Source organism: Mytilus trossulus, chromosome 13, assembly GCF_036588685.1.
Source record: "Mytilus trossulus isolate FHL-02 chromosome 13, PNRI_Mtr1.1.1.hap1, whole genome shotgun sequence".
NCBI lineage: Eukaryota > Metazoa > Mollusca > Bivalvia > Mytilida > Mytilidae > Mytilus > Mytilus trossulus.
Window position 1 is genome coordinate 33,261,248 of NC_086385.1, and position 6,000 is coordinate 33,267,247.

Consider the following 6,000-nt stretch of genomic DNA (forward strand, 5'->3'; position numbering starts at 1 on the left):
ACCAAAACTAGCTTAGAGTTAAGTCCCTGCTAAACTGAAGTCTTCATGTTTCAGCTCTGGAGTTCCCAGTGAAGACATATTTTTTGGTTTCACACATTATCGGTATACAGTTACTAAATGAAGAAAAAGTTGAAAATCTCTTGAGCATCTTGACATATACTCAATTATTAACACATTTGAACTGCTTAGATATTTAAATGGCGTCAATAGACACATTGGAAAAGTCGCATTTTTTAACATACAATTTTCTATTTCATTTGTTGAATAGACAGATTTGCCATCCATACAAAGCTGACACTGTAATCCACAATGCCATCTGAAAAATAAAATAATGTTTCAAAAATGATGGTAATCTTCCCTACAAAAAAAGCAAAACTAATCATTGTTGGCCATTGATGTCCCCCTAAAAGACACAGTACTTATAGATTCCATTCATAAAAATGGCAGGAACTATATTTATAGACAACGGAAATACGAACGACCAAACAGGTCATTTTTGTCTTTAAATAAGATCATTTCTTTTCCTTTCTATTGGGTCCTTTCGTCTCCTCTTCATCGCTTATCAGATATGAAATAACACCTTTACTGTATGTTTGAAAATTTACAATGTCCATCAAAAACAAGTGTGGTGTAAACGTCAATGAGCCGTATCCTACCGACACAAAAAAACAAAAGACGTGTGCAAGTTTGACGTTAAACAAATAGATGCGAGTTTCCTTCAATGAGACAGCATCCCAGCGACCAAATATAGGTATGAATGGACTATTAACTTGTCTCATGCTTCCACTTATTATTTTCTCTCTCTCGATTTGTTGTTATTTTCCCATAATAAAAATTACTGTTTGCATACTGATGAAAGTGGCATTACACACTAAAAATCGATAAATCCATCATTGTTTATTTCAGACGTGTTTTACCCCGCTCGTTCCTTTGGTAACACGAATCTATCAACTGGAGTTGTTATTTCAATAGAGCAATGTTTTGCATCACACACTTGTTACTATATATTTTGCATTATGACTGTAATATTTGCCGCTGGTCATGAAGCAGTTTCAGGGAAAAAAATGATTTCTTCAATACCTCTAACAAAAGATTCTTTTAAACCCGAAGTATGATGAAAACGTCAATCAACTTTATGTAAAGAAAAAAAAAGTACATGGTAAAAGAAGTATAAAGGGTTGGAAGGACAAAACGATATAGGTAGGACCTGCTTTTTAAGGTCTTTGTGTCCATCACAGGTTATGTGTGGTGACCTTTAGTTCTTAATTCTATATTAAGTTAAACTTTCCAAAGTTAAAGTAAACTTGTCATTCAACTTTAGGTTCACACTAATATATATAGAATTTTTATTTTCAAAATGAAAGGGTGTGTTATATGTCGAAAATTTTCCAAAATTCTGTGATGCATTGAAATTCAGTCTCTATTTCAATGCATCATTCTGTAGTTAAGAAGACATGTCGTCGTGGAGCACAACAGTTTCACACTAACTGTTTCTGTAAAGTTCCTATGTGCAAAAATGACCAAAACTAGCTTAGAGTTAAGTCCCTGCTAAACTGAAGTCTTCATGTTTCAGCTCTGGAGTTCCCAGTGAAGACATATTTTTTGGTTTCACACATTATCGGTATACAGTTACTAAATGAAGAAAAAGTTGAAAATCTCTTGAGCATCTTGACATATACTCAATTATTAACACATTTGAACTGCTTAGATATTTAAATGGCGTCAATAGACACATTGGAAAAGTCGCATTTTTTAACATACAATTTTCTATTTCATTTGTTGAATAGACAGATTTGCCATCCATACAAATCTGACACTGTAATCCACAATGCCATCTGAAAAATAAAATAATGTTTCAAAAATTATGGTAATCTTCCCTACAAAAAAAGCAAAACTAATCATTGTTGGCCATTGATGTCCCCCTAAAAGACACAGTACTTATAGATTCCATTCATAAAAATGGCAGGAACTATATTTATAGACAACGGAAATACGAACGACCAAACAGGTCATTTTTGTCTTTAAATAAGATCATTTCTTTTCCTTTCTATTGGGTCCTTTCGTCTCCTCTTCATCGCTTATCAGATATGAAATAACACCTTTACTGTATGTTTGAAAATTTACAATGTCCATCAAAAACAAGTGTGGTGTAAACGTCAATGAGCCGTATCCTACCGACACAAAAAAACAAAAGACGTGTGCAAGTTTGACGTTAAACAAATAGATGCGAGTTTCCTTCAATGAGACAGCATCCCAGCGACCAAATATAGGTATGAATGGACTATTAACTTGTCTCATGCTTCCACTTATTTTTTTCTCTCTCTCGATTTGTTGGTATTTTCCCATAATAAAAATTACTGTTTGCATACTGATGAAAGTGGCATTACACACTAAAAATCGATAAATCCATCATTGTTTATTTCAGACGTGTTTTACCCCGCTCGTTCCTTTGGTAACACGAATCTATCAACTGGAGTTGTTATTTCAATAGAGCAATGTTTTGCATCACACACTTGTTACTATATATTTTGCATTATGACTGTAATATTTGCCGCTGGTCATGAAGCAGTTTCAGGGAAAAAAATGATTTCTTCAATACCTCTAACAAAAGATTCTTTTAAACCCGAAGTATGATGAAAACGTCAATCAACTTTATGTAAAGAAAAAAAAAGTACATGGTAAAAGAAGTATAGAGGGTTGGAAGGACAAAACGATATAGGTAGGACCTGCTTTTTTAGGTCTTTGTGTCCATCACAGGTTATGTGTGGTGACCTTTAGTTCTTAATTCTATATTAAGTTAAACTTTCCAAAGTTAAAGTAAACTTGTCATTCAACTTTAGGTTCACACTAATATATATATAATTTTTATTTTCAAAATGAAAGGGTGTGTTATATGTCGAAAATTTTCCAAAATTCTGTGATGCATTGAAATTCAGTCTCTATTTCAATGCATCATTCTGTAGTTAAGAAGACATGTCGTCGTGGAGCACAACAGTTTCACACTAACTGTTTCTGTAAAGATCCTATGTGCAAAAATGACCAAAACTAGCTTAGAGTTAAGTCCCTGCTAAACTGAAGTCTTCATGTTTCAGCTCTGGAGTTCCCAGTGAAGACATATTTTTTGGTTTCACACATTATCGGTATACAGTTACTAAATGAAGAAAAAGTTGAAAATCTCTTGAGCATCTTGACATATACTCAATTATTAACACATTTGAACTGCTTAGATATTTAAATGGCGTCAATAGACACATTGGAAAAGTCGCATTTTTTAACATACAATTTTCTATTTCATTTGTTGAATAGACAGATTTGCCATCCATACAAATCTGACACTGTAATCCACAATGCCATCTGAAAAATAAAATAATGTTTCAAAAATTATGGTAATCTTCCCTACAAAAAAAGCAAAACTAATCATTGTTGGCCATTGATGTCCCCCTAAAAGACACAGTACTTATAGATTCCATTCATAAAAATGGCAGGAACTATATTTATAGACAACGGAAATACGAACGACCAAACAGGTCATTTTTGTCTTTAAATAAGATCATTTCTTTTCCTTTCTATTGGGTCCTTTCGTCTCCTCTTCATCGCTTATCAGATATGAAATAACACCTTTACTGTATGTTTGAAAATTTACAATGTCCATCAAAAACAAGTGTGGTGTAAACGTCAATGAGCCGTATCCTACCGACACAAAAAAACAAAAGACGTGTGCAAGTTTGACGTTAAACAAATAGATGCGAGTTTCCTTCAATGAGACAGCATCCCAGCGACCAAATATAGGTATGAATGGACTATTAACTTGTCTCATGCTTCCACTTATTTTTTTCTCTCTCTCGATTTGTTGGTATTTTCCCATAATAAAAATTACTGTTTGCATACTGATGAAAGTGGCATTACACACTAAAAATCGATAAATCCATCATTGTTTATTTCAGACGTGTTTTACCCCGCTCGTTCCTTTGGTAACACGAATCTATCAACTGGAGTTGTTATTTCAATAGAGCAATGTTTTGCATCACACACTTGTTACTATATATTTTGCATTATGACTGTAATATTTGCCGCTGGTCATGAAGCAGTTTCAGGGAAAAAAATGATTTCTTCAATACCTCTAACAAAAGATTCTTTTAAACCCGAAGTATGATGAAAACGTCAATCAACTTTATGTAAAGAAAAAAAAAGTACATGGTAAAAGAAGTATAGAGGGTTGGAAGGACAAAACGATATAGGTAGGACCTGCTTTTTTAGGTCTTTGTGTCCATCACAGGTTATGTGTGGTGACCTTTAGTTCTTAATTCTATATTAAGTTAAACTTTCCAAAGTTAAAGTAAACTTGTCATTCAACTTTAGGTTCACACTAATATATATATAATTTTTATTTTCAAAATGAAAGGGTGTGTTATATGTCGAAAATTTTCCAAAATTCTGTGATGCATTGAAATTCAGTCTCTATTTCAATGCATCATTCTGTAGTTAAGAAGACATGTCGTCGTGGAGCACAACAGTTTCACACTAACTGTTTCTGTAAAGTTCCTATGTGCAAAAATGACCAAAACTAGCTTAGAGTTAAGTCCCTGCTAAACTGAAGTCTTCATGTTTCAGCTCTGGAGTTCCCAGTGAAGACATATTTTTTGGTTTCACACATTATCGGTATACAGTTACTAAATGAAGAAAAAGTTGAAAATCTCTTGAGCATCTTGACATATACTCAATTATTAACACATTTGAACTGCTTAGATATTTAAATGGCGTCAATAGACACATTGGAAAAGTCGCATTTTTTAACATACAATTTTCTATTTCATTTGTTGAATAGACAGATTTGCCATCCATACAAATCTGACACTGTAATCCACAATGCCATCTGAAAAATAAAATAATGTTTCAAAAATGATGGTAATCTTCCCTACAAAAAAAGCAAAACTAATCATTGTTGGCCATTGATGTCCCCCTAAAAGACACAGTACTTATAGATTCCATTCATAAAAATGGCAGGAACTATATTTATAGACAACGGAAATACGAACGACCAAACAGGTCATTTTTGTCTTTAAATAAGATCATTTCTTTTCCTTTCTATTGGGTCCTTTCGTCTCCTCTTCATCGCTTATCAGATATGAAATAACACCTTTACTGTATGTTTGAAAATTTACAATGTCCATCAAAAACAAGTGTGGTGTAAACGTCAATGAGCCGTATCCTACCGACACAAAAAAACAAAAGACGTGTGCAAGTTTGACGTTAAACAAATAGATGCGAGTTTCCTTCAATGAGACAGCATCCCAGCGACCAAATATAGGTATGAATGGACTATTAACTTGTCTCATGCTTCCACTTATTTTTTTCTCTCTCTCGATTTGTTGGTATTTTCCCATAATAAAAATTACTGTTTGCATACTGATGAAAGTGGCATTACACACTAAAAATCGATAAATCCATCATTGTTTATTTCAGACGTGTTTTACCCCGCTCGTTCCTTTGGTAACACGAATCTATCAACTGGAGTTGTTATTTCAATAGAGCAATGTTTTGCATCACACACTTGTTACTATATATTTTGCATTATGACTGTAATATTTGCCGCTGGTCATGAAGCAGTTTCAGGGAAAAAAATGATTTCTTCAATACCTCTAACAAAAGATTCTTTTAAACCCGAAGTATGATGAAAACGTCAATCAACTTTATGTAAAGAAAAAAAAAGTACATGGTAAAAGAAGTATAGAGGGTTGGAAGGACAAAACGATATAGGTAGGACCTGCTTTTTTAGGTCTTTGTGTCCATCACAGGTTATGTGTGGTGACCTTTAGTTCTTAATTCTATATTAAGTTAAACTTTCCAAAGTTAAAGTAAACTTGTCAATCAACTTTAGGTTCACACTAATATATATATAATTTTTATTTTCAAAATGAAAGGGTGTGTTATATGTCGAAAATTTTCCAAAATTCTGTGATGCATTGAAATTCAGTCTCTATTTCAATGCATCATTCTGTA